The sequence below is a fragment of the Apodemus sylvaticus genome, chromosome 17, assembly GCF_947179515.1.
Source record: "Apodemus sylvaticus chromosome 17, mApoSyl1.1, whole genome shotgun sequence".
Lineage (NCBI taxonomy): Eukaryota > Metazoa > Chordata > Mammalia > Rodentia > Muridae > Apodemus > Apodemus sylvaticus.
In genome coordinates, this window is record NC_067488.1 from 44,742,028 (window position 1) to 44,750,303 (window position 8,276).

Below are 8,276 nucleotides of genomic sequence, written 5' to 3' on the forward strand. Positions count from 1 at the left end.
GGGCAGTGGTGGTGCACGCCTTTAGTCCCAGCGCTTGGGAGGCAGAGACAGGCAGATTTCTAAGTTCAAGGCCAGTCTGGTCTATAGAGTGAATTCTAGGACAGCCAGGCTATACAGAGAAATCCTGTCTCAAAAAAACAAAACAACAACAACAACAACAACAACAAAAACCCCAAAGACAACCTACAGTACAAAGATGGAGCATCACACTTATCAAATGTGATCAAAGATTCAAAAGAGGAGCAAATCATATGTAGATAACCCAGAGAGGCTTCTCAGATGTTAGCACAGAGAATTAGAATCACACATATAAATACTGGCTTATACTAATTGCTGGCATTTTTCTCAACATTTCTAGGCAATCAGAAATAGTCCCATTTATCTCAAAATAAAAAAAATTGAAACTCATTCATTAGATATTTATTAAAATAACACATTTAGGAGAAAATCAATGTGTACGTCATTAATGAAAACTTCTGTCTTAGGGTTTTACTGCTGTGAACAGACACCATGACCAAGGCAACTGTTTTTTGTTGTTTTGTTTTGTTTTGGGATTTGTTTCTTTTTTTTTTTTCAAGATAGGATTTCTCTGTGTAGTCCTGGCTTTCCTGGAACTCACTCTGTAGACCAAGCTGGCCTCGAACTCAGAAATCCGCCTGCCTCTGCCTCCCAGAGTGCTGGGATTACAGGCGTGCGCCACCACCAGCCGGCCAGCAACTGTTTAAAGATTTATTTTTTTATACATGAGTGCACTGTAGCTGTTTCCAGTCACACCAGAAGAGGGCATTAGATCCCTTTACAAATGGTTGTAAACAGCCGGGCAGTGGTGGCGCACGCCTGTAATCCCAGCACTCTGGGAGGCAGAGGCAGGCAGATCTCTGAGTTCGAGGCCAGCCTGGTCTACAGAGTTCCAGGACAGCCAGGGCTACACAGAGAAACCCTGTCTCGAAAAAACCAAATCCACCCCCCCCCCCCAAAAAAAAAACCCAACAAATGGTTGTAAGCCACCATGTGGTTGCTGGGAATTGAACTCAGGACCTTTGGAAGAACAGTCAGTGCTTTTACCCACCGAACCATCTCTCCAGCCTGACCAAGGCAACTCTTAAAAGAACAACATTTAATTGGGGCTGTCAATTCCAAACATATGAATTTATGGGGGGGGGCAATACCTAACCATAGCATAATGTAAAATACATTTAGTCCAACTTCAAAAGTCCCCATAGTTTATAGCAATCTCAACAATGTTAAAAGTCCAAAGTTCAAAGTCTCTTCTGAGATTCATTCAATCACTTAACTGTAATCTCCAAAACAAGACCGGAAATTGAAGGGACGGAGGTAGCAGAATAAACCCCATTTTGTTCTTAAGACTCCATTCTAAATTAACTTGCCCTTAGGTCTGAGAAAAATCAAGAAATGTCCCTGGTTGGCCGGGTGGTGGTGGCGCATGCCTGTAATCCCAGTACTTGGGAAGCAAAGGCAGGCGGATTTCTGAGTTCGAGGGCCAGCCTGGTCTACAGAGTGAGTTCCAGGACAGCCAGGACTATACAGAGAAACCATGTCTCGGGAAAAAAAAAAATCAAAACACCCCCCCAAACACAAACAAAACCAAGCTTTTACAATATATAAAATAGAGATTGGGAACTATCCAGTTGATGGTGATGAGGTCACATTATCAACAAATTAGCATGAACAATCTGGACCTCAAGGAGCCCAAGATTGAGCTCCAAAGCAACTAGTAGAGAAGGGAATGAAGGGACAGAGGTAGCAGAATAAACTCTAATTTGTTCTTAAGACTCCATTCTAAGTTAACTTGCCCTTAGAGAGACATGGCCCCCACCCTTGAGGTCTAAGAAAAATCATGAAATGTTCCTGGTAGTGGCAAAATAGACACAGCAGCTGCAGCTGGCTGATAACAACAGAGTGGGCTAAGAAAGCATAAGCCTTTCTTCCCCAGGTCAAGATGCCCCTTTTTTGATGTGTGCTTCCTCCTTGTGGTTTGGTCAGGTGCTATAAACCAATTAGCTTAAAGACCAACATTCCTTTACCCTCTCATGTAATGCCAAGGCATGGAAACACCCACTCGCAGTTTTTTCTTTATAAACCCCTTCACCTAGACCTGGGGGTCACTCTCCATCCTGTGCCGTCAGAAAGGTTTGTGGTCCAAGCTCCAGCTTGAATAAAGACTCTCATGTGCCTGCGTCAGAGTCCTGGTTCCTGATCTTCTCTCTGAGGCTTTTGCAATCAACAAAGTGAGTTCCAGGACAGCCAAGGCTATACAGAGAAACCCTGTCTCAAAAAAAACCAAAACAAAAAAAACCAAAACCAAAAAACCAAAAAACCAAAAACCACTATTATCCCAAATCTGTCCCTGTCTGCCAGTTCATGTCTGTGTCTTCATTTCATTGCTTGTTTCTCTGTGTTTATGTTCAAAAGAAAAAAAAATGGTTAAAACTTTATCTGCATGTCATTCAGCCCTTTGTTTAATTTTAACTCATTTCCAAGAAAAATCAAAACAAAATAACAACAAAAAACAAGTCTCAGTTAGCCTTTGGAGACCTGCACTTGTAGTTAGGAGTCTAGCACAGCTGGAGAAGCCCTGCAGGAGCTGATCATCTCCACAAGCTACTTTTTTTTGGGGGGGGGTGTTTTTCGAGATAGGGTTTCTCTGTGTAGCCCTGGCTGTCCTTGAACTCACTCTGTAGACCAGGCTGGCCTCGAACTCAGAAATCCGCCTGCCTCTGCCTCCCAAGCACTGGGATTAAAGGCATGCGCCACCACTGCTGGGATTCCTCAGTACATTTTCAACCCATCTTTTTTTTTTTTTAATACAAGTAAAAGTGGGCGGGGCAACCCCTCTCCCTTCCAGGAGAATTTGCTGGGCTGTCCCCGGGACCAAAAAGGAAAACAGTGACATAGACACTAAGGCAAAGGAAGCTTAGTCACACTCAGGTGAGGGTGGCAGCTTCTCCTGGATTTTGTTTCCATTTGTCACCCTTTGTCACCTTCTCACCCTCAGCCCACTCCTCCCAGCCACGGTCAGGAAGTAGCATCAGTGAGGCCAGTTCCTCACCTCTGGGCATCTCCGGCCGGGTCAGCTTGAGGCACCTGCCCTCACCAGGAGAGGGTTTCAGTTGGCAGTTAAGTTTGGGGAAGTCTCTACCTGGACCCCCAGAGACCTGGAAGCACACCCATCCTCCCAGGAAAGGGAATGCAGTGTGCAGTGTCTGCTGGGCTCGGAGGGGTGGCCTCACCCACCTGACATGAGTCCTGATTATCCTTCCTAGAGGATGGTAGGAAGGTTATTGCACCAGTGACTGGGGCATGGGAGTGGGTGGGAAGTGCTAGCAGAGGGTGGACCTTCCCAGGGCTTGGGGCCCGAGCATAGTATGGGTTTCTCCTTCCTTATTATGTGTACCCGTGCATACACACATCTGTGCTTGGTCTGTGGAAGGCATGTGTTGGTGTGCTGGGCATGTGTTCACTGATTGTGTGTTGCTGTTTTTCAGGTCCTTCCGGTAAAAGACTCAGAGGGTTGTTGCACACCAGAACAATACCAAAATCTGTAGGGAAACAGGAAGGGACAGGAGTGGAAAGCAGCTAGGGATGATATCCGGAGAGGTCTGCGCAGGTAACACACCACGTTCACTCTCCGCAGTCTGGCAGGAGCTGGAGCTTAGCTGTATTGGGGACATGAAGGTGAAGCAGAATGCCCTCTGCTCTGTCACACTGTCAGCTGGCTGTGTCCACTGTCCCACAAACAAAGGCCCTTCTCCTTGGGCCCAGCTCCTGATCCCTGCCTCAGGTCCTCTCTTGGCCAGGTGGTGGCTGCCTGGAAGCGCTCGGTGCCATGGTTGGGGTTCCTAGATCCTGCTGCATGGACCCTATAAATTGTGCTTTGCTTGGGGGAAAGGCGTGCAGGTCTGAAAAGGGAGCTCAAGAGCTTTGCCTGGGCCCAGGGCCTCCTCAGTCCATCAGGAGACAAGGAATAGGGGATGACCATGAAAGGTGAGAGAGATGTGGGAGGGTGAGTCTTTCAGTCTTATGGCCCTATAGGGACAGAAATGCCCCTAGGGGGCAGTCAGAGAGTTCTGTCTCCTGCCTGGGAGGTTGGGGATAAAGCAGAGGAACAGAGTGGTATGAGGAGCAGGATGCGCCGTGACATGGGAAGGACACTAACACTTCTGGGAGAAGCAGCCCAGCTTCTCCATTTTCCTCCGCCCTGGGGCGAAAGGCCCCAGAATTTTCTTCCCCAAACTTCACCCCATCAGTGTCCCCAATGCCAAGAGGGGAGAGTCACCCCAGGGCTGGCATGGCTTCAGACTTCTGCTATGTGGCTACTGGGCGGCCTGGGCTGGGACTAGGGCAGTGAGGGCCTGTCGGAAGGGCCCCAGCTGGTGGGCTGAGGGGTGCCAGAGATGGCACTTGGACTGGGAACTCAATAGCAGCACCAGGGAGGAGCGGGGTGAGGGCTGGGGCTCCCTTAGGAAGCCTATGACAGGGTGGGCCAGTGCCCTTGGGGCACAGAATGGTCTGCCTTCCTCTCCCCAATGCTTGCTACCCCTCAGCAAGTGCTGCCTTGGGCTGAGTTAGATTCTGACAGGCAGGCTCTAGGCATGCCCATTTAGAATGAGGGTAATCTGGGGGCACAGATGGAAAACTGAGGCACTTTGAGCTTGGGGACAGAGGGCAGTGTGTGGGGGGAGGACCTTACTCTGTGCACTCAAGGGAAGGCCCAGTCCCAAATGGCTGATGAAGGCAGAATCCCATTCAAAGAGCGAGTCTGCATGCAAAGGTCCTTCTACACTGCAAGGCACCAGGAGAAACTGAGCAAGGATCAGACTGTGGAGAAGCAGCAGGCTCCCCTGTGCCCCTGCACTTTCTCTGAGACCCGAGACATCTCTGCCAGCCTTCCTGTATGAGACTTTAGCCATCCCCTTCGGTCTACCAGATGGTGTTTGCAGAACTTCTACAAAGCAGCCTTCTCCGTATCAATACTTCTTGCACAAGCCACTCTTAAAGGGGCCAGCAACTTCTCAGCTTCTATGGTAAGGAAGCTTGTAGAGAGCCTTATTAGGGTGCCGTGCTGCCTGGCAGGAACTTGACATTGGCCAAAGCCAAGGAAATGGGCTTCTGGCAGGAATCTGACATTAGGCCATGACGAGGAACTAAGCTCAAGAAGGAATCTGACATTAGGGCAAGATAGGGAAGTTAAGTTCAGGCAGGAATCTGACGTTAGGTTTTAATAGGGAAGTAGGTTAAGGCAGAAATTTTAATCTTAGGTTGAAATGAAAAAAGTGGTCTTCGGGCAAGATTTTGAGCTTGGATGATGAGGTGGGCTCAGGTAATTTGTTCTTTCTTACACACCCCTGGAAACAACTGTCACTTGAAGTAATCGTGGGACTTTGCTTATTGCCTCTGCTATTTTGTGTTTATTGTCTTGCTTGTTCCTCATTGTACTACTATTGCCCTTAGTACTTGTATGTAATTAAAATGGTATAAAAGTGGATTGGAAAAAATTAAACCCGCCTTCAGTCTCAGAATTGACTGGGGCCATGATGCATCATTGTTTAATTGTCTTTTTCTTTTGAATCCTTGCTCCTGCACTGTAGAACCTGTTGACTGACTGAGCAGGCTTGGTCAGAAGCTGATGTCTGTTTCCTCCTAGAAAAATCTCTGTGATTGTGATTATTGGGTTCAGCAGGTGACAAGGTACTCCTCTCTTGAAATTACAACTAGAAAAAGTAAGAAAATTTAGTCTGGTCTAAATGTATAAGATATGTGTAGCCACTTCTTGTTTGTTTGTGGCTGGTTTTAAATGTATAAATATGCTCTGCATGTCTTGGTTATAGATTACAGGCTTATAAATTATTGGGTATGATTAACGATTTGTAACTCTGGTAACAGAAAGTTGGCTTACTACTGGTAACTCAGGATTGGAGTCCATGTTGCCTGAATCTACCCAGGGAAACAGGTCTCTAAGATACCTCTAAATTAGGTAATATTTTATGTAATTCTTATCCTAGAAACCAGAGTTATAAAAGATAGAATTTAGGGCCGGGTCTCGTTGAAATATTAGAGGCTGCACCATTGCACTTTCATGTTCAGGAACTGGCAGCCAAACTTTGTAGCATGGGAGTGATGCACTTGATGTTAATTTTGGAGAGACTGGATTGTTTGTTGGAGACTGAGTTTTGCTTTCCAAAGTTGTGGTTGTGCTCTGGTGTTGCAAAGGAAGCTTGAAGATTTTGGTTGAACTGCTAGCATTCCATTGGCTGCAGTTTGCAGCTCTCTCACAGGCTCTGGTTTCTAACGCAGACATATTTTTAATTAGGAGGAGGAGTCAGGCAGGTGGGGATTGTGCCAGGGTTTGCTAAGGGTTGATGAGGCTATGGAACTTGTGGAGGCATAGTGGCCTGGCATGCCTGTTCCAGCTGCCATTCCGGGAAATGCTTACAGAATTACTGTGGATTTTGGAGGAATTGTTTTTATTCTTTTCCTTTGCATTCTGATGACTGTAAAGAGTTTGCTTTTTAGTGAGCTTATAATTTAAAAAACCCCATGAATCAATATCATTGGAACGTTTTGCCTCAAGGAATGGTTAACAGCCCTACATTACGTAATATATATATATATATATATATATATATATATATATATATATATATATATATATATATATATAGTCACTGCTTCAATACAAGAAGTTTGAACTTTGAATCTTTCAGTGTACATTATTCATTATATGGATATTTTATTAGCTGATCCCTCGGAGGAAGTTTTACTACAAGCTTTTGCTCTCATACAACAATCTTTAAAATTTTGGGAAGTGATTGTTGCTCCAGAAAAGATACAATCTTTTTCAGTATTTGGGACATCAGTTATATCCTAAACAAATTGTAGCACAGAAAATTCAAATAAGAAAAGAGATTACTTTTAATGATTTTCAAAAGTTGTTAGGAGATGTTAATTGACTAAGACCTGATCTTAAGCTTACCACAGGAGAACTTTCTTTGGGTATTTGGATTTGTTTTTTTTTTTTTTTTTTTTTTTTTTTCCTTTTCTTTTCTTTTCAGAGACAGGGTTTCTCTGTGTAGCCCTGGATGTCCTGGAACTCATTCTGTAGACCAGGCTGGCCTTGAACTCAGACATCCGCCTGCCTCTGCCTCCCAAGTGCTGGGATTAAAGGCGTGCGCCACCCCTGCCGGCTTTGGTTTGTTTTGTTTTTGTTTTGTTTTGTTTTTTTGAGACAGTGTTTCTCCCCTCATCTTCAATCCTTCCGACCTTGTAAAAGGATTATATGAAGCTTTTCATTTCTCCTACCTGGTAAAACTTGTTTATAAAAGGCCCTGGTGCATTTTGGGAACTTGACAGCCTGAAGTGGCTGATCTTTCAATGCCTTTGCACTGGTTACTACTTTAAAACTAGCTAATTGCAAAAGACTGTGAGGCCAGACCACAGTAGATAGGGAAAACATGCAGTCACAACCTACATTAGGATAATAATCCAGTGAACTTCCTGTCTTGGTGTACTTACTCCCTTTTTTGGAAAAAACCTTGCCAAGATACTTTTGCTTTCTTCTGTATTATTTGCACCAAGATGACCTTTTCTACTGTAACCTCTTTAAATACATTATGGTAGTTATAATTTAAGCAAAATAAAAGGTCAAGATACAATCCCAAGTAGAGAAATAACATGAGTGGCGAGGACAGGGGGCATCTGAAGCCCTCTTGGACTGCTGCTTAAGCACAGGTACATCTGATGTAGAGACTGTTAAGTCATCAACAAGTCATAGAATTGACACATACATAGAAAATTCGACAATTTCTATTTTCTGAATACACAGTCCAAAGTAGTGAGTGCAAACAGTGTGCATGTGTGTTTTTAGCTCTCTTGCTCAACCAAAACCACAGGAGGCCATCGTTTGGCACTAGGCTTCTGCTCTGGGCCTGCAGCTGACCAGACTCAACAAAGGGGTCGGCTGTAATCAATTCTGAGGCATTTACCTTTTGGGAAATCAGGAGAGGGAGGATTTCTGTGAGCACAACAGTTGAGTCCCCAGTTCCCTATCCTTTAATCTTTAATCTGAGCCGGGTGGTGGTGGCACACGCCTGTAATCCCAGCTCTCTGGGAGGCCGAGGCAGGCAGATTTCTGAGTCCGAGGCCAGCCTGGTCTACAGAGTGAGTTCCAGGACAGCCAGGGCTATACAGAGAAACCCTGTAGGGGGGGTGGGGGGGAAGAAGAGCAACCTAGAGTTGTTTTTCCCATAGTCTGTCTC